Here is a 20,557-nt window from a genome sequence, read left to right as displayed (position 1 = left end):
CGGTTACTTAAGCAATCCCACCTGCCCCACTTCTGCTTGTCGCTTTGTACTCCCTGCCTGATGGAATCCTCCATATGCCACGAGAGAGAGAGAGAGAGAGAGAGAGAGAGAGAGAGAGAGAGAGAGAGTGAGTCTCTTTTACGAAAAAAAGAGAGTCAGTCTCTAAATGTGTAGCTCAATATATAATAATCTTAGGGGTTTTCTAGTAGCTACATGTTTGCCATACAGAGGTAGTGCTAGATACATTAATGTAGTAGAGAACCAGAAACTGAACTGCAGACACACCAAGTATAGTAATGGGTTTCTACTAATAAAAAATAAACACGGACGACTAAATTTTTTCCCATAAAGCAAATTAGCCAACTAGTAAGTTAATGATACATGATGTACTAGTTGGATCATTTGCGAAGTTCTAAAACTTGGTCCAATTTTAGTATCTATGAAACTGTTACTCCATTGCTTCCTATTACAGGACCGGATTTTAACTAGTTGGTTGAGCTATCCTGTCAAGGATCTTGCACTGGGTCCATTGTCTAGCAAAAATTTGGACATCCACTTTAACCTAGTAGAGATGTTTGTGAGATGCTTCCTTTTAATCTAGCTTTTGTTTTGGCTATTTAGTTTACATCCTAGAAACTCCTATGTCAGTGATCTACAAAGTGAATTTCAGATCTCAGCCTGGCACTAGGGATGTAGGCAATGTATCTAAATGCACAAGCTTTTTTATGGCAAGGCCTTGTTCTTTTGAGTCTTCTTTGAATGAGTAACTTGAGCAAAGCTTAGCTGAATGATGCTGTGATAATGGAATGAAGACCATTTGGTAGCTTAAATGTTTAGCCTTTGATTTTTGAAGCGTAACGAACCACATGTAAGAAAGCACATTTGCTGTTATGTCTTGAGCTGATTTTTTTTTACAAAAATAATTAAAGACCATAACTTGCTCACAACTTTTGAAGTTGAATTGACTACTAATCACACATTATGAAGATCCTTGAAATGCACTACTAAGATTTAAGACATTAGGTATAGAAATGGTCAAAGAAAACTTGCCAACTTTGTCACTTATTAGTTGAGAGTAAGGCCTATAGGTTTGGAAGTTCACCTTGAGTGGACATGTTAGGCTTTGGCTCTAGTGTCTGTATTGTCTTTACCCCTAGAGGTCATATCCTTCACTTTGCAACAATTGGTGTGTGGGCAGACAAAATCATTAGCCCATCTTCAATGTGGTAGAATGGAAAACATTTTTCTACTACTCTCTCATACTTGTATTTAGTATATGTGTTGTATAGTACTTTGTTCAAGAGTAATCCTAATAAAAAATTGTGTGTTTTCAAAGCCGTGTTCATCTTTTGTTCTTGTGTTTATTATGGTGCACCTTTTGTGAGAGAGCATGAGTATAAAAGTTTACCTTATATGCCTAGACCAAACTCCCATTTGACAACATAATGAAACATTGTCAGGCGAGGAAAGAGTTGCATGGTTCTCTTTACGTTGAAGAGTTGATCTAGTTCCCCTTTTAATAGTTTTGAACTATTTTCTTGTTCTTGAGACCCGTAATATCCTTTTAAGTGTTATTTTTCTACCTATTTGAAAACCATGTGTGGTGGGTATTTTGTAGTTTGACACGTGAACGAAGAAGTGGTATAATATTAGCTTCCAATATCTCCGAAGATTGGCTTGAGTAGATCAACATCATCATCCTCATTAGATGCATCGTGTGGGGGGGGAGGGGGGTGTAGGCTTATGTCATTTTATCATTCCCTTTATCCTATCTTGTTTGGGAAGGGCTAGTGGAGAGAGTTGCTAGTAGGGGCCATATGTCAGGAGAGTTGACCCGGGGGGAGGTAGGCTTATGCCATTTTATCATTCCCTTTATCATGTCTTGTTTGGGAAGGGCTAGTGAAGAGAGTTGCTAGTAGGGGCCATATGTCAGGAGAGTTGACCCACCAGGGGGGGGGGGGGGTAGGCTTATGCCATTTTATCATTCCCTTTATCCTATCTTGTTTGGGAAGGACTAGTGAAGGGAGTTGCTAGTAGGGGCCATATGTTAGGAGAGTTGACTAGTAGCCTGTACAGAGATGTCACTTCCAAAGTAGATGATGTTTGCATCCATATCGTAGATCGCGGATATATAGCTAGTGCAATAACTTTCAACTCAAAAAGTCCTAGGCTGTATTGATAGGGTTTTCCCACTAGACTTAAAAGTGTCTTGAAAGGGTCACTAAAACAAAAAATGAGTGCCTATCTAAATATGATTTTGAAAATGAATGTTAGATTGTTTCATAGTTTCACTTTCCTATTGTGGAGAGTTTCTTAGGCAGTATAATATCGTGTTCTATCAATTTGTAAGAAACTTCTAAAAGTTGTTACTATGCGCTTTTATATCCCGCTTCTCTTGTAGTTATAGTTCTTGATGTGTTCTTTCTACCAAGTGCATGCATATTTCATCCAAACTTGAAGCTACAATTCTAGATACATTTTTTTCACCCCTTGTACATGTTGATTACCTAGTTTTTCATTAGTTTCATTTTAACATATATGATAGATATCTTGAGTGCCCTTACATCCTCTTATCTCATCTTGATAGTGGCAATGGAGGCAATTCATCATAATTTGTCTGGAAAGCCACACTGCATAATAAATTGTAAAGTAGGGTGAATGTTTTTGCTATGCTTGCATGATGCTTTCACATGTAAAGCACAAATTCAAAAGCTAAGAGGAATGTTGATGGGTAATGGTGGGAAGGGATGAAAGAGAAGGAAACAATGACTCATAAGAGTGATGCATTAGTGAGGGCATTTAGGGTTTTATACTTGTAAAGTAAAAATGGCGTGGGAGGTCAACACCTCTCGAGCACAAAAGCTTCAATTTTTTGTAGAGCTTGTAAATTGTAGGGGGTTCGACATTGTAGAGGTTAGGGTTAATAATGGGTTTGCAAGTAATAATCAAGGTAAGTTCCCACTGAATTAGGAGTACCTTGACAACAGTGGGGTGCAAAATCCATCGTTGACATGTCTCCAAGATTAGGGAGACGTGTCTTTAAGATGGTAATTCCCAATTCATCATGACACTCTCTACGATTTGAGACCATTAGGGACAATGTGGGTAGTTTCCATGCCTAAATTGTACACAACTATGGTGGTGGTTGAAGATTGATTATTGGTCCTATTACATACAATAGGACCATGGTTATCTGGCAAAGTGCTTAGAGTTCAAGCTAGAAAGTCAATCATACTCCTTTAAATAAAATTTGTGAAAATTGTACACCCAAAATAGTATTGCATTTTTGTAGAAGTGATTCTAGAGTGGAGATAAATAGAGATTCATGAGAGAGATTCATATGAGAGAGAGAGAGAGAGAGAGAGAGAGAGAGAGAGAGAGAGAGAGAGAGAGAGAGAGAGAGAGAGAGAGAGAGAGAGAGAGAGAGAGAGAGAGAGAGAGAGAGAGTGTGTGTGTGTGTGTAAGGTTTATGAAAAAACTAATAGTATTTTGTGCTTTACATACATACATACATACATACATACATACATGTGTGTGCATGCATGCACAAGCATGCGTGCACGCGTTCTGTCTGTCATTTATAAGCGTAAAGAATATGAATATGTTATCAACTTTCAGTATTGTGATTGAATAGAAATGTGTAATGATAGGCTATGTTTTCAAGTATAATATGTTATAAATAAATTAATAAAGAAGAGCCACAAATGTGCCTAATTGCTCATCCTTAGTCAATTCAATTAGGTGTTTTGGTTGACTAGAGGGGTGTCATAAATGGATAAATAAGGGATTGGAGGAGTTCATTAGAGATTTGCTTAGGAAGAGGGAAAATGAGAGTGGTGCTAGGGGCTACGACAACATGGTGACAATGCCCAAGGAAAGGTCTAAAACTTGGGTAGGATGGTACATTGGGCAAGGGTTAGGAGTAAAGGTTGGTTACTATGGATGAGGTAATGACCAAGCCTTGATGGCATTGGGAGGCCTTAGGATGGTACAACCACCTAGGTGGGATTAGGGAAGGAGGAGTTGAAGGACAACGATAATTTTAATAATTATATTCAAAGGGTCGTATCATCTTCGTTACAACCTTGAGCATGCAAGAATTGTTTAGGAGATTATTGGTGGCGATAGGAGAGTAATAGCTTAGGTTTGTGTGGGGGGAATTGGCAGGTTCTATGTGGACTTGCAAGTTTGGCGGTGATTGCCACAATAGTGCTATCATATATGGTGCCATGTTGAAGGAATTACATAGTAGTTGTTGCGGAAGGTGGAAGCCATGGGATGAATTAGGGTTAAGGGTAGATTGGGTAGTCTAGGAGAAGAGATGAGGGGCGTGGAGGGGGGTTTATGACAAGGGGGATTGTCATGGGTTGTATCACTTTTGATAGTCAATATGATAGTCAATTTGATCCATGTGGACCCTAAGATGAAAGTCTCACATGCCTCAAATTGGTTAGGACAACGACCCTCTGGGCAATTTGGCTAGCATTGGCTTTGAATGGGCTTTGACTGTCCCCACAACATTGACGTTGGCTTTGTAGAGGGCGCCAACTTGGACTTAGTGGATGGAAACTCGGGGCATTACAAGTACTTCTGACGAAGTAAATTCTGTATGGCAGCCTCTATACTATGCCAAACTCCCTTCTGCCACAAAGTGAATGAGGTAAGGGCACCACCTAGTCATGGAAGAGCGGATTAGGACGCTATGCAAGAGGGAGAGGAGCTTGTGAGGGAGAAGAGAGGAAAACACACACACAAAGAGAGAGAGAGAGAGAGAGAGAGAGAGAGAGAGAGAGAGAGAGAGAGAGAGAGAGCTACAAAAAAATAGATGAATCAATAAACTTAAGAGATGGAGAACCCTCGAGACATAACCGATATACACAATATGGACATCAATAGCATGGGCTTATTACACTGTAGAATATGCATAAGATATAGTAAGGGAATGAATTGCATAAGCTCATGAGAGAGAATGGGGAAGGCTCAATAGGGCTGAAGAAGGCCTTTTGGCTCTCTCTCTTCTTGCAAATTACAAAGGAGAAGACCTCTTTATATAGGCCTTGAGGATGTTTAGGGAGGAGGTTAAGACAAAATAGGAGTTAACACCACCAAGCTGCATTAAGGCGGTTCCACCAATGTGGAAGCTCTTTCTAGGTGTTTTGTTGACCAATTTGTACTTAATCAAGCTCCATCATAGGTGAGTTGTCTCCATTCTCCCCCCCATAGCTTGAGTCCAAAAGCTCTCCCATAGAGAATCTTCATAAAATAAGATCATATCTAGCAATAATGGAGAGAGAGTAGTGAGAATTCATACATTACTACTACAATTAAGGATGGTTTGAGGGTGATTTAGGAGGGGAATTCTAATGGTTTATTAGCTCGAGAGAGAGGAGAAGTGAGGAGAAAGGGTTTGGAGTCCAATGAATGATGTTTTATGGAAGTGTTAAGTGTGGGGAAGAAAGTCTGGGTGTGTATAAAATTGGGAGGTGGTCTCCACCGTAGTTGGAAAAAGTTGGCATCCACCATTTTGGCCATATCTCCCAACTCGTAGCTCCAAAAAATTATAAAAAAATACCAGCCAAAACTTCAGCTCACGTGCTACAACTTTCATGTTGAATTTTTTTTTTTTGGATCGGAATGAAAGTATTTTTAAAAAATCTTACAAAATCATGTGCCTGATTTTTCTTCCACTAATGCTTCTAAGAAGGGTCCCATTTGTTTGAATTATCATAAGGCTCCAAAGTCATGACATTATGAGCCTCACATGCCATTTGGATGGCTTTAAATCCATTTCATGTATTTTCTTTTAAAATTATACATTTTTCCTTCACCTTTCTCCATTGATCTTTACTCTTCATCCCCCTTGGTAAACCAATCCATGAAATATTTCCATCTAGTGATTTCCTGGATTTCCCAAGAAGTTGTTCCCACCCTTTTCTTTATTTCAAAGCTCCAAATGTACTGTAGTCTGTGACTTTTGTAAGAAATCTGGGTATATTGATAAATTTTTCTATGCTAAGAAAAAATCTCAAAGAGCATATCTTGCTACAGTCAAAAGTAATCTTTGATGTAACTTCTCCTTTTGAGAGCCTATTGTGCCACCTAATACCCGAAGGCTAGCTAATTTCACCTCAATAGGCAAACGAGCCTATTGTCCATAAACTAGATGAAAAGGTGTGAGCCCTAACATGGTTTTGAAGGAGGTTCTGTAAGTCCATAGAGCTCCACTAAGGTGCTTGTCCCAATCCCGCGGCCTTGAATGTACTTGTTTGCTCATGATTTTACAAATCATTCCATTTACCTTTTTCACCAATCCATTGCATTGAGGGTAGTAAGGGGTAGAGTGCCATCGTTGAATATTTAGCTTTTGCATGAGTTCACCCACCACATTGACTCGGAACCCTAGTCCTCTATCTGATAGATAGTATTTTAAGAGGGGTACCAAACCTACAACAAATGTGGTCAAAGATGAATTTACTCACTTCCTTAGTAGTGATTCTTCTAGTTGGCATAGCCTCGGTCCATCTAGTCATGTAATCCACCCCCATGATAATATACTCTTTTCCTGATGGAGTGCGTGGTAGAGGCCCTATGGCATCAATTCCCCACTTCTCAAAGTGTCCATAGACCTTGATTGGGGTTTGGGGTTCTACTATGAGCCGTCGTGGTCCTGATTTCTGACATTCTTCACATGTTTGACACCAATATTTGACATCTCGATGTAGACTGGGCCAAGTAAAGCTGACTTGTAGAACCTTTCTACTTGTAATGTCGTGTGCAAAGTGGCCTTCACACATATCATCATGGCAAGATTTTAAGATTTCTTCAATTTCCCATTTTGAAGGCATTTTCCTAAGCACACAATCCTTACCAAGACAATACAAACTATCATTTACCATGCGATATCTTGTAGCCTTCCGAGCTAGCCAATGTCTTTCTCCCTTAGTCAGGTGCTTGGGAGCTTCTCCTTGCTCTAAGAGGTGTAGAATATCTTCTAAGTCTTCCTTGCCTTGCCGAAGTGGGCGTTTGATAGCCACTCCTCCCACCTTTGACTCATTTAGCTTTGATGATGCTAGATGGTCGGCATCCTTGTTCTGGTCTCTTAGCACATGATGTACCTGTGCCTCCCTAAATCTTCTCATAAGAGATTTGGCCTCTCTCATTTTACTAGAGAGATTTGTATTTTTGCATGCCCATGTACCTTGCATCTGCCTTACCAATAGCATGGAGTCTCCAAAAGTATTCGACCTCTCGATTGAATTACTAAGACACCAACAAAGACCATGAATTCAAGCTCGATATTCTACCTCATTGTTAGAATGGAGACCTTCCAAGATGATTCCTTCACCATAGATTTTCTCTCCTAAAGGAGAGAAAACAATGATGCCTGCGGCTGCCTTATCCTTAGTTCTCCTATATGCACCATCAAAGTAGAGGCTATAAGCATGTACAAGAGTTGTTATGGATGGGGGTGGTGGAAGATTCTTTCTTTTTACCCTGAGATTTTTCTCATAGCACCTGTTTGTCAAAATATTAGCCAAGCATGCCCGAGTTGTTTTTTCAACCTGCACTGTATAATCAAACTCTTGAAGTCGAACCACCCACTTTGCTATTTTGTCAGAGGTTTCCACATGTTGTAGTGCATAGGGAAATATATCCTCCACAGTGATGATCACAAACCTCCTTGGAAGCAAATATGGCTGAAATTTGGTTACTGTAAACATGAGGGCCAACACTAGTTTTTCCATGGAGGTGTGAGCCTTCTCTGAGGCTTTCATGATGCGACTGGCAAAATACACAGGCCTCATGAAGGATGTTTTTGGATCTTTTTGTAGGAGAGCAGCACCAATGGCCTCTTCTTCCACGCTAGGGTTTACAAAGAATGTTTCTTCCCAACAAGGCTGGAGGATTATAGGAAGCGACCCCAACATTTTCTTTATCTCCTTAAAATGTCCTTGACTTTGTTCACTCCATACAAGTGTTTCTTGGCGTCTCAGTTTGCTGCAGGGGATATATGGCTGAGAGAGTATGTGTATAAATCTATCCAAATATCTTAGCTTTTGTAAGAAGGAGACTAATTGTTTGATGGAGGTTGGGGAAGATAGAGCTAGCATTGTTTCTACCTTATTTGGATCTACCTCATTTCCTTCAATTGACACTACATGCCCTAGTAGTGTAACCTTGCTTTCCCCAATGTGACGTCATCTACAGTCATGGTGTAGTCTTCCATGAAGACAAGATGCATCAGCATTCTGAGAGAGTTGTTGAGTTCCGCAGGGTCATATTTTAGGAGGAGCCGAGAGCTCTCGCACAGCTAGTTGGACAGCCTATAGAGCAGATGCTCATGATCAAGGTGTTGGACAAGCAACTGGGCAGGTAGTCGAGCCTACCATGAGACGGTCTACTAGAGATAGATGTCCACCTGATAGATTTCAGCCCTCGATGCATTATGTCTTGGTTACAAATGCAGGAGAGCCTTTCACTTATAATGAGGCTATGCGCAGGGGTGACAGTCACTCCTAGGAGAGGGCTATGGAGTTTGAGATAGACTCCTTGCATAAGAATGAGACTTGGGATTTGGTTTCCTTGCATGAGGGCAAGAAGTCTTTGCCATGCAAGTTGGTCTACAAGCTGAAAAGTACCCGTGGATACCACAGGCCGGCATATAAGGCTAGATTGGTAGCAAAGCGTTTTAAGCAGGAGCATGGTGTGGACTTTGATGATGTCTTTTCTCCTGTGGTTAAGATGACCACCCTGCGCTTAGTCTTGGCTTTGGTTGCTCAGCTTGACTTGGATTTATACTAGATGGATGTCAAGACGGCTTTCTTACATGGTGACTTGCATGATGAGATTTATATGGAGCAGTCTAAGGGCTTTCCAGAACCTGGCAGGGAGCACCTAGTGTGCAAATTGAAGAAAAGTCTTTATGGCTTGAAGCATGCACCTATGGAGTGGTATCATAAGTTTGATGCCTTTATGTAGTCACAAGGCTACAGCAAGAGTGCTATGGATCCGTATCTTTACACGAAGAAAGCATGTGATGGTTCTTTATTGATTTTGGTACTCTATGTGGATGATATGCTAATAGCAGGGAAAGCTCATGATGAGCTAGATGCTCTTAAGGCTCAAACTCAAGAAGAGCTTTGAGATGAAAGATCTGGGACAGGCTGCTCACATACTTGGTATGCGCATTAGATGCGACAGGCATCAGGGACTTCTCTACTTGTCACAGAGGGAGACGTCCACAAAGTCCTTGAGCGCTTCCACATGCAGGACGTAAAGCCTATTGGCTATCCATTGCCTTCTTATGTGAAGGTATCACAGGGTGATTGTCCGCAGACAGATGAGCAGAGGGCCGAGATGGCCAAGATTCCCTATGCATCCGTAGTGGGCAGTCTTATGTATGCCATGATCGCCACTCGTCCAGATATTGCCTTTGCAATTGGTGTTGTGGCACGCTATATGGATACACCTGGCAAGAAGCATTGGGATGCCGTGAAGGGTATCATGAGGTACCTGAAGGGCACTGCAAATATGTGTATATGCTATGGCAGCCAGGATATAGGAGTCATGGGATACACTGACTCTAATTATGTAGGACATGCAAATAGTAGGAAGTCCACTTCCGGCTATGTATTCACCTATGCTGGAGGTGCTCTTTCTTGGATGTCCAGGGTGCAAAAATGCATGGCCCTTTCTACTACAGAGGCCGAGTATGTTGCAGCCACTGAGGCTTTCAAGGAGGCCATTTGGTTGGGTCTGACCTTGGTATTGATGTTATCCCTACATTGCATTCGGATTCTATGAGTGCTATTTAGTTAGCCAAGAATCCAGTATTCCATGCAAAGATGAAACACATTGAGGTGAAGTATCACTTCATACGTGGGGTCGTTGAGGACAAGTCTGTTGATCTTGTCAAGATCTCGATTGATCAGAATCCTGCAGATCTGCTCATGAAAAGCCTCTCTACAGAGCGCTTTTCCTTCCTCAGGAGGTTGATGGGCATGGGATGAGATGACGTATTTCCTCATCCTGTTGTACATGTGTACATGTTGTACTGTCTTTTTCTTTTTCTTTTCACTCCTCACTCCGGCAGATTCGCCCTTAAGTGGGAGGTTGGAAGGCCCAGTCACACATTGTGATTGTTGGAGTTCCTATTTCTTGTCTCTCTCTTTCTTGCTCTTGCTCTCCCGCCATAGCTCTCGATTGCAAGCTTTGATCCTTCTCACCTTTCAATCTATAATGATAAATAGTCGCAATAATTAAATTATAACCCATAAAGCACCTTTTTAGTGTAAAAATGAAGGTTTTATTGGTTTCGGGTGGGAAAAAGAGGTACGCATGGGATAAAATTCCGATACAAAACATATTTCAGCTATCATAATCAATCCATAGTCACAAATAAAAAAATAACCTATTTGTATGCATAAATAAATAGTGGAAAATAGCAAAAATAGAGAAAATGAAAGGAAAATGGGCTTTGGGCTTAGAAAAATGTGAAAAAGTATGGTTAGTGTCCTTGCATGTTTGGCAAGGGTCGAGGTAAAGGGTTAAGCCTCAACTCACCCTTGTCTTTATGTTCTAGTGTGTTTTCATTGCTGTATACATTAAAAATGACAAAAAATAATACCCTACACCTATGCAACGCAGCATAACCTAAACATTAGAGGGGAAGAGTGAGGTTTAGAGATTAAGAGGGCTGAGAAGGTGTGAATATTTAAAATATTTGATTGTGCATTTCATTTAGAATTGCGATATTCCAGTTTAAGGAACTAGTAGCACGAGAAATCGGTGCTAGTCTCCATATATCAAAGCATACGTTTAGTGAAAATCATGAAAGGGTTGTTTTTCTACATCACAAAGTGCTGATTTGGTGAATATTGTTTGTGCACTAGGATCATATGCACTATGCATGACGCATGCCATGGTATTGATCCTAGATTACATAACAATTATCTTCCTAGGACATGACTTATACGTGGATTGGAAAGGAACCTAAGCTATAGGTTAGTCGTTCGTTTTCTAAGGGAATTATTTGGTGAGGACACATGGTATCTCCTAGAACATGTTTAAAATGAAAGAGTGGAATTTGTATTGTGTGTACTTTTTGTTGAAGCGACACATCTTGGGGCCAATCCCCGAGGTGTAGGAGAGTCGCAGTTGAGCACGACAATCAGTTGAGGGGAGCTTCCTTATGTTTGTGTTACGATGCACTATGCCTATATGTTATGGGATCTCCCTCTGAGGAGAAGGGAAGGTAAATGTTGGACTACATATACGCTACAAACGCATAATTAAGTCTATCTAGTGTACATCAGTGTATTACATATGCTCCTGGCTGCGAGGTCATGTGGTGGGGTTGTCTGTTGTGTGCATGAGGTCTGGCTGGTGCCATAGCCAGTGCCTGCCCATTTTAGGTCCCATAAAAGGTGCTGATATAAGCATTGGAATCACACATGAATGTCCAAGCACAGTGAAGCATAAGCCCTCTCACCGCATGTGCAGTGAACTCACCTATGTGCTTTGCCAAGCACATAGTGACCAAGAATCCCTCGTTGGCCAAATACTTAGAGGCAAGATCCATGCAACCCGTAATTAGACCCTTTGAGAATGTGTTTCACTTGGGAAAAGTCATGCTCTCTAAAAGAAACATTAGGGACATGACATATGAGAGAAAAAGTAACTTGCCCAATAGAGTGGGATCTAGAGATCCACAAGCAAGCTTGTATGAAAATCTACAAATATCAATCAACCTACATCTCAACATGGAACTCCATCTTTGCTATAAAGATGCATCTTCTGTGTTGCAAAAAACTTGTAGATGTTATTTTAAAAAAAACATATAGTCATTGATGCTAAGTAAATGATGATGCAATGCTATATGCAAGATGTAAATTGATGTTATTGCAATATGTAATTGCCATGTTTACTTATCAAGCACAAATCTATCAATCTGAGTCACATCCACTAGTAGTAGAGTTTCAATGTATGTTTGATATTAGAACCCTACAACAATTATATTAAGTCATATATTTTTAATAATCATACATATAAGTCTTCTTCATGGGCAACAGAAAAAGCACATTAATTTCAAGCTAATATAAGACTAGTCAGCTATTGAACAAGTTATAGGTCGCCTCTCCCAACTCTCTCAGCCAATAGATGACTCTGCAACAAAGGAGGTGGCGCGTGCCATAGAGGACTCTAACACACTTTATCTCTATGGATCCATGGAGATGCTTCGTCATTTTAGAAGCCCTTTACCTCTTTTGTCAACAATGCTAGCAAGAGGACTAGTAGTGGCTCCATCGGTAGCTTGAGTAGCCTACGCATTATCTTGAGTGCCTTGGGTGGCTTGTCTAGCATCCTTTCTAGCTTCAATAGCCTAAATACTTCCTTCTACAGCTTTAGTGCCCTTAGTTGCTTGCTTCTCTATAGTAGTGGGCATGGTAAGTGAATTATGAACATCAACTTCCTCCATGAACCCTACAAGCATGATTCAACCCTTAGACTCACATGCATGAGCACAAAAACTATTTCTACAAAAGTGACAAGATGCTTTACATGGGTTAAAGTATGTACTCTCATGCAAATCTTTCTCTTGTTTAAGAATAACTTCCATAGGGTAATCAAGCCATCAAGGACAAGCATTTGCATCCCATACTATCAATTTCGTCTCATGTAATGTTAGAGAATGCATAGTATTCTCATTATGGATATCAATCCACTCTCTTGTGGATTTCAGAGTTGCATCCAACCTCTTCTCTTCTACACATTGTAGTATCCACCTACAACATTCTTGATACAAATGATGCAAGTAGGTGCATGCAATCTCCTTAAAAATTTTGGGTAGAGTCTCCTTTGGTAAAGAGATCAATTTCTAAATAATTAACCTACCACCCACCCTTAGGCTTCCACATGGAGTTTAAGGTAGAGAAACCAATACCATAGATAGGCTTCCACTCACTATTCCATCCACTTCATAATGACCAAAGAACTTATCATATGAGAGCAAACTAATGCATAACCATCATAATAAACCAACCACCCTCACTTGGTCTTCCACTTGAAATTAAAGGTGAAGAGTTTAGAACAAATGCTCCTTTCATCAAAATCGGTGTTTTTAAAGTTCAAACTTGAGAAGTTATTTAGATGCAAATCTATAAATCACACATTTGGCTGAAAACACGAGCTCTGGCATCTTCTCTACAACATCTAAAGACTTCACCCCATCCAAGAGATATACAGAAGTCCACACACATTTTACAAACACCTAACATTGGCACAAATACATTTCCTTACCTCCTCCCCCCCCCCCCCCCCCTTCCTCCAAATTAACACAAAGCTTTCAGAATACATGGGTTTTGATATAGGTGGATGTGATTTTGACCAAGCAAAGGAGCTATGGTTTAGACCAAGCTATGCTAGTAGAGTTGGCTATTTTCGATTTGGCTATGGAGCCTATCTATACTCGCTACAAACCCCCACACTTACATACACCAAAATAACTCTTCCACACACATTGAAAAGACCTCTTTCACACCCAACACGCACACCCCACTTCACTCACACTATCTAAGAAATTAATTGATTTGGTTTTTGCATGAAGAGAATTTATTGGCCATGCAAAATTTTATTTCGAGCACCTCCCAAATAATATGCATGTGAACATAGATGACCTAACATCCTCTTTTTTTTAAAGGTACGAAAAATTTTATTTGAGCACCATTAAGGATTGACTAGAACCAAGGGATATATCTATAAGAAAGCATCTATATAATGTGCATTCAAAGGGTATTTTTAAACACCCTTTCTTTACATGCTATAAGGCCATAAAATGACCCCTTTTACTTTGCTAAATTTACGAGTCTTTTCAAATTAGAATTTAAAAACCCCTTTTGTTAATATAGTCCTATATGTTTTACTAAATAAAAAATCATTTCCTTTGAACTTGTGTGGTATCTTACATATTCTATAAGGTGGACTCCCCAAGCAAGTATTTCTAGACAAAGAGATTATTTTACTCTAATAAGATGGCACAACCTTACCATTAGCATCCCACTCCTACATAAACTTTAATAATGTTTTGAGCATAAGATGGCACACCTAACAACCTAACCATAAGCAAGCTTAAATGTTTTGACAAGACACAAAGTCTACCCCTTTTCAATATGACACACACTTCCACTTCATCGTCCCCACCATTTCTAAGAAGACTGTAAAATATTGAGGTGGCATTTGCAATTGGCATCCTACATAATTTTATGACATTAGATGGGGTTGCTCTATTTGCTATTTATCGCATGAGCTACACATATCCTTGGAATTACCTAGAGGCTAGCTATCGACTTTGTGTTGGATATCTCAATAGCCACACAAGTGCAGCTACATACCTTTAATGTACTAACACATGAAAATGTAGCATCATTATTGCTTATAGTACTTAGCAAACCCCATAAAAAGGTGTGCATGTGCTAAGGTCCTAAATGCTTTACAATGCTATATTGAAATCTCCCTCTACAATTGGTTTATATGAACCAGATGGTAGAGTAAGTAGATAGTATTATGAAAATAAGTAGCTATAAAATCATATTAATATTGCTACATTAAGGTATGGTTGACATGGACTATTTAGCATACATGGCAAAGACTCTTCAACTACATCAATGGTGGTGGCTCTAATAGATCTAATCAAGCTACATGTATCCTTTGGACAAAGGTTGATCAAGGAACATTAGGCAAGGATCCTAATACAAATTACCATTAGATTCTCACCACAAAGGTTGCATGATTTTCTCTATGCCTTAAGTCTCTTTCAACCAAAAAAATTAGCAAAATATCCAAGTCCAATCCCTCTTACCACCATCATTCAAACACAAAGTAAAATGGGAGGTTCTAGTCTGATGTCACACTACCACCTTGAGGGACACACACCAATGACAAAAAGGTGGAATAATGTCGATACTACCATGAGTGAATGCATCAAGGGCCTCACAAAAAAGCAAGTAGACTGCCTTTAGTAGGAGACTTGAAGGCCATGGCCTCAAGGGGGAAAGGAGTAAGCTATATGCCTTGAGGTCTGGAGCCCCAAGAGGAACACCAAGAAAATGGAGATTCTACTGCAAGAAAATCTATCTTGTATCATAAACAACCATCTTTTTCATATTTGATATGTCCACAACAAAGAAAAGAACATCATGAACAAGAAACCGTCACACATCTTCATAGAAACAATTCTCCCATGGCTTTAACTTTAACAAAATCGATCATGCTCTTCATATTCTTCATAGAATTCATTGATAGACCACAAAAACATAAGAGAATACACCACTTTGAATGGAAAGATATCACCTAGTATTCTTTTTCAAAGGTTCCATAGCTTTCTCTCGCAATCTCTCATAGATATGTTGTTTGGCATAAAATTGGCTATCTTTCACACACACACACACACACACACACACACACACACACACACACACACACACACACACACACACACACACACACATAATCTCTCAATTGTACAATGAGATCATCAAGAATAGTCATTCATTACCCCTGTTAGCTCGTGGATACCCCTTCCAAGAGGTATGTCTAGTATGAAAGGTCACCAGGACCACTACAGTGTCCCTTGAGAGCTCACTACTATCACTTCACTTCAGTCTTTACTTCAAGTCTTCAACAGCTAGATCTTCAACTTCTTTGAACTTATATTCATCCCTTCCCAAGAATAAAAAACTTTTCCAAGATTCACATTCATCCATATCACATTTATAAAGGTATACAAAACAAAACAGAACAGAAACAGATGATCTACACATGCTCAATAGAAGGCATCATAAAGATTTTAGCTCACTTAAATCACTCAAACCCATCAAAACTCAATCAAAAGGCTTCCAAAAACTTTCAAACTTCATCAATCATTACTCTATCCCTTCATACATAAGAAAAAAATAACAAAACAGAAGGTCAAGAGACTCAAATAGGCACAATCAGACACTAAAATAGGACATCAACAAAACATCATATCTCCACTATAAACCATCATGAGCTTTCAAAACATAATCAACCTCATCCAAAACACTTCCAAACACTTAGAAAACAACTAAAAATCATGCAAAATCCATCAAAAATCAACCATTCAATCCATAAAAAAAAAAGAAATCAACAAAAAATCAAGTCATTTCAACCCTCAACATATCCCCACACTTAATCAGGGACCGTCCTCGTGACCTAGGAAAAAGAGAATATAAGTTCAAAACATAGTGTATCTCGATCTTCTTTATCATCTTCAATAAACCATCCAACCATAACCCCAACTTATAACATGTATCTAATAAGGAATACAACAAAAGGAAAACACCTTTATCCATCATAATAGCTTTAAAACAAAAAAGCATGACAAATTTGTAAAGAATATAAGAGGTTTGTTTTCTTCCACCAAAAGCATCCATCCCATAGAGAAAATCTCAAACCACCATTATTCATATTCTCAATTAACTTCATCTTCTTCTTTCACTCCACGCAAGAGGGACAAAACACCATATATACACCATAAAACATATACACAACTCACATGGACACAAGATGATGTAGTCTAAATGGCACATGCTCCCAAAAAATGAAGAGCAAGGAGAAAGCTTTTCATTAGAAAGGATCAATACATCCAAGGGAGCGTCCATAGGCTATGTAGGATAAATGTATTTTTTCTTAACCTTGTTACTTAGTTTGAGACGTTCCGAACTCTTGTTCTCATCCACAAAATATAAAGGCACATTCTGAAGAAATTGTAAGCTACACATCCTTTCCAACATGATAATGAACTGAGTAGAAAAAGCTTGTGCAAACTAATATAAAACATCCATCTGAGCAACAGTCACATCCTCATTTGGATTAATCATCAAGTTAGAATGCTCTTTCTAGTATTCAAGTGAGACTGCTAATGCTTAAAAGCAAGATACCAGCAAAAATAAGACGCCAATTGTACCAAGGTATCTTCAAAAGAAGCATAGGATTTAGCAAATTGCAAATAAGAAGTGGAACATTGCACTGAACTATCCCAAGAACTAGGAATGATAGCCCAATTAAACACTAGTCCTATCAAAGAATCATGTAATGTCCACTGCCATCAATGGAGGATATCACTGTTATACCCAAGAGTATCCATCACTGATCGAGGAGGAAGATTAATATAATCTGAAGGAGATAGTAGAGGGATAATAGAAGAATAGTGAAGAGGGAGGTAAGATAAATCATAGAATGAAGATATCTGAAGGGATAATGAGGGTGGGAAAGAAGGGAAAGAAAATAGGAATTTCTAAAGGGATTCTGGAAAAACACAAGGAATATGTTGAACAACATAAGTAGTTTCAATAGGAGTAGGCGAGGATATAGGATTAGCAATAAATGTACATGTAGTAAAAACTAGAATGTGAGGGGAAACCATAGGGGTAAAAGATAATAGAGGAATACTATCCAGATTAGATTGGAGAATGGCAATATACAATGGTAATCGATAGGAGATTAAGGAATATGATAGGATATCATGAGAATCATAAGGATGAATGGAACAACACAAATCAAAGGCTGAGAAAAAATCTTCATTGAATAAAGGATTCTTAGTAATATGGTTTAACAGTTGGGATCTCAAGGGTTGAACATCTGACTTGTGAAATACACTCCGTCAACGGTGAGGCTCTAGAACATCATGATAAGTCTTTAAGCCATCAACCATATTCAATTTAGTTGCGTAGACATACATGATTGCTTGTAAAATCACATCTTTAACATAAAAGTTCATATCCTCCTCATCTTAGGAATGTGCAAATCTCCGCAGAGATACATAAAAAATAAGAGTTAAGCTTCATAAGAAATCAAGTCATCAACAAATCTGTCAAATACTACTTTCAATAAATCTGCTAACCACATATTCTACTACACATCCTCTCGAGGTTCTAAATCCACATTACTCAAAGAGATATACAAGCAAAGCATTGCTACTGATACTGAATCCAAAAAGATGATGGAGGTGACATCAACTCATCATAATGGATAAAATCCTCCTGGACACAATTCATGCGCTATGCTAAAGGCATTCTACCTTTGCAGAAAAGCCATCACACAATTTGGCTTTTTGTTGCAAATGGTCTAGTTCTTTAGACAACAAGAAAGACATCATGGAAACTTGAGGAGGAATAGAAAGAGTGGCAACTTTCTGATTAAGTTCTTCAATAAACTTCTTTTGCGACTCTATAGTCTCTTGAGAATGCTAAAATTTTCCCTCACAAACACCAAGCTCGCGAGCGAATTTAATCATTTCCTCAAGGGTAGCATCCTTCTTTTTAATTAAGGACACATTTGCTTCCTCTTGTTAGAATATCAAGCTCCCATTACTCTTCAGTCAGTCTATCTTTATGTGTGTGACCGACATTAGCTGGATACAGTTGTACATGTGTGTGACATTCAATAAGTTGATGTAGTCAGTGACTCAACCACAGTTAGTCTTGGTTAGTCATACCTATGTGTGTAAGTCTCTTTCAATGAGTATGATGGAAGAATAATAAAAGAAGAACAACAATGAGCTGAAGCTCATCTTCTACTCCACTCTGTCTCTCTCCCTATCTTCCAACATGGTATCAGAGCTTGAACACCTGAAGCTTGAAGGCTTGGTAGTGGCCATTTGACATGAAGTCATCACATCTGAAGAAAACGTCATCAAAGAAGACAGTGCCTGCAACCCTTTTTTTGTAGAAGCTATATCTTGCTATAGAAATGGTTTTTGAAGAAATGGCCCGCAATTCTAGACCATTTTGATGTGGTATACAACTTTGCAAAAGAAAGATTTTTTTCAAATTCCTCACAGATTTTGAGATATTCAGCACAGACCTATGCAGACTAGCTGTTTACTGCAGGAAACAGGCAGGCAACCATTATACTTGAAAGGTGTACATTTGCTTGTGTTAGGTTCTATGCTTCATGGCAGTGGTGAAGACTTGTCAGGGAGCTTCACGGAGCATTCTTGAGCACATTTGAGTGCTCATCTTCATCAAAATCAACACGACCTGCTATTGCGTGATTAGCCCAAACCTGCGTGATGGCACCTAGCTGTATGCTGATGTTAGATCTCTCCAAATGATTGAAAACATGGTCTAAAGCTTGTGTGGAGCCTTTGTGGAGTATCCCTGAGCAATGCCTTGCTGCTACAACACCTACAGCATGTATGCACCTCTGACATGAGCTTGGAGCTCTCAAACTTATTAAGAAGTACCATTGAAGCATAGATATATGCTGGGAAGTCATATGGACTTGATGTCATGCATTGGAGCTAGGATTTTATGTTGAAAAATATTTAGATCTAGATTCTTCTAATGGCTAGAAATTGTCACTGAATGTAGGCAACAAACATTGTCTCTTACTGAAGCATTACATGTCATTTTGGAGCTCCTATCATTTATATGACGATCTAACATATTTATGTTGAATGCTTGGAAGACTAAAGAGAGCATTGGATGCAATTGAGGATTGAAATTTGGAGATGAAACAAATGCCTTGACATCTACTTGGCTGGTCATTTATAGTAAATGCAATATATTACATTGCCTCTCTACACTCTTGAAGAAAATAGCATCATTTATCACTCAGGATCTCAAAGGAGTCGATTTCTTGAATGTCAAGAAGTTGCATGGATGTTAGCTTGCAAGTTTTAGACTGCATATTCTCTTCAATGCAGTAAGAATACATGAGACATAGATACAGTACTTGTAGAGTCTATGTATTGACTAAAACACCTACGGGTTATCCCACATGCTTGTGGATGTTTCTGAGGTTGTAAACTATTGAAATACCCTATTTCTTTCGTGCAGAAAATTATTGTAGGAAACTGGCCTGAATTGCAAGAAGTTGTCTTGAATTGCAGAAAACTATCATGATCTACAGGAAACTGTCTTGATCTGCAGAAAACTGCCCTGAATTGCAGGAAATTACCTTGAATTGCAAGAAACTGTCCTGAATAGCAAGAAATTCATCCTAAACTATAGGAAAAGGAGTTAGATACTTACAGGTTATATACATAATTGAAAACCTAAGCTGCAACTATGGCAAATGCTCAAGGCACTAAAAATATCACTTAAATTGTGGGAGAAAAGCTGGACAACAAAAAATTTGCTCTATGGAAGTTTCGTATGAAGAATTTTTTGGTTGGCAGAGGTTATTGGGACTTATGTATAGGAGATGAGGCTGAACCTAAAATGTGTGAAAGAAATCCGACAAATGATCAAAAAAGGGCTCATAAGCTATGGACTGAGAGAGCATGGAAGGTGTTACATTGGTTTTCCTTATGTATATCAGATGCTATGGTTATATAGATTACTGGATGCACTTCCCCAAAGGACACATGGGGCATACTCATGAAGAATTATGGAAATATAACACATGCAAGAAAGATTCAGCTGAAGTAACAGTTCAATAACATGTCTAGGAATGGCAGAAGCATTTAGGCCTACACTATAGAGATCAAGAACATAGCGAATCAACTTGCCACCATTGGATCTTCAATGTCTGA

Source organism: Lygodium microphyllum, chromosome 3, assembly GCF_053477565.2.
Source record: "Lygodium microphyllum isolate KBCC chromosome 3, Lygodium_microphyllum_v1.1.10, whole genome shotgun sequence".
In the NCBI taxonomy this organism is placed as follows: Eukaryota; Viridiplantae; Streptophyta; class Polypodiopsida; order Schizaeales; family Lygodiaceae; genus Lygodium; species Lygodium microphyllum.
Note: the sequence above shows the minus strand (reverse complement) of the source record.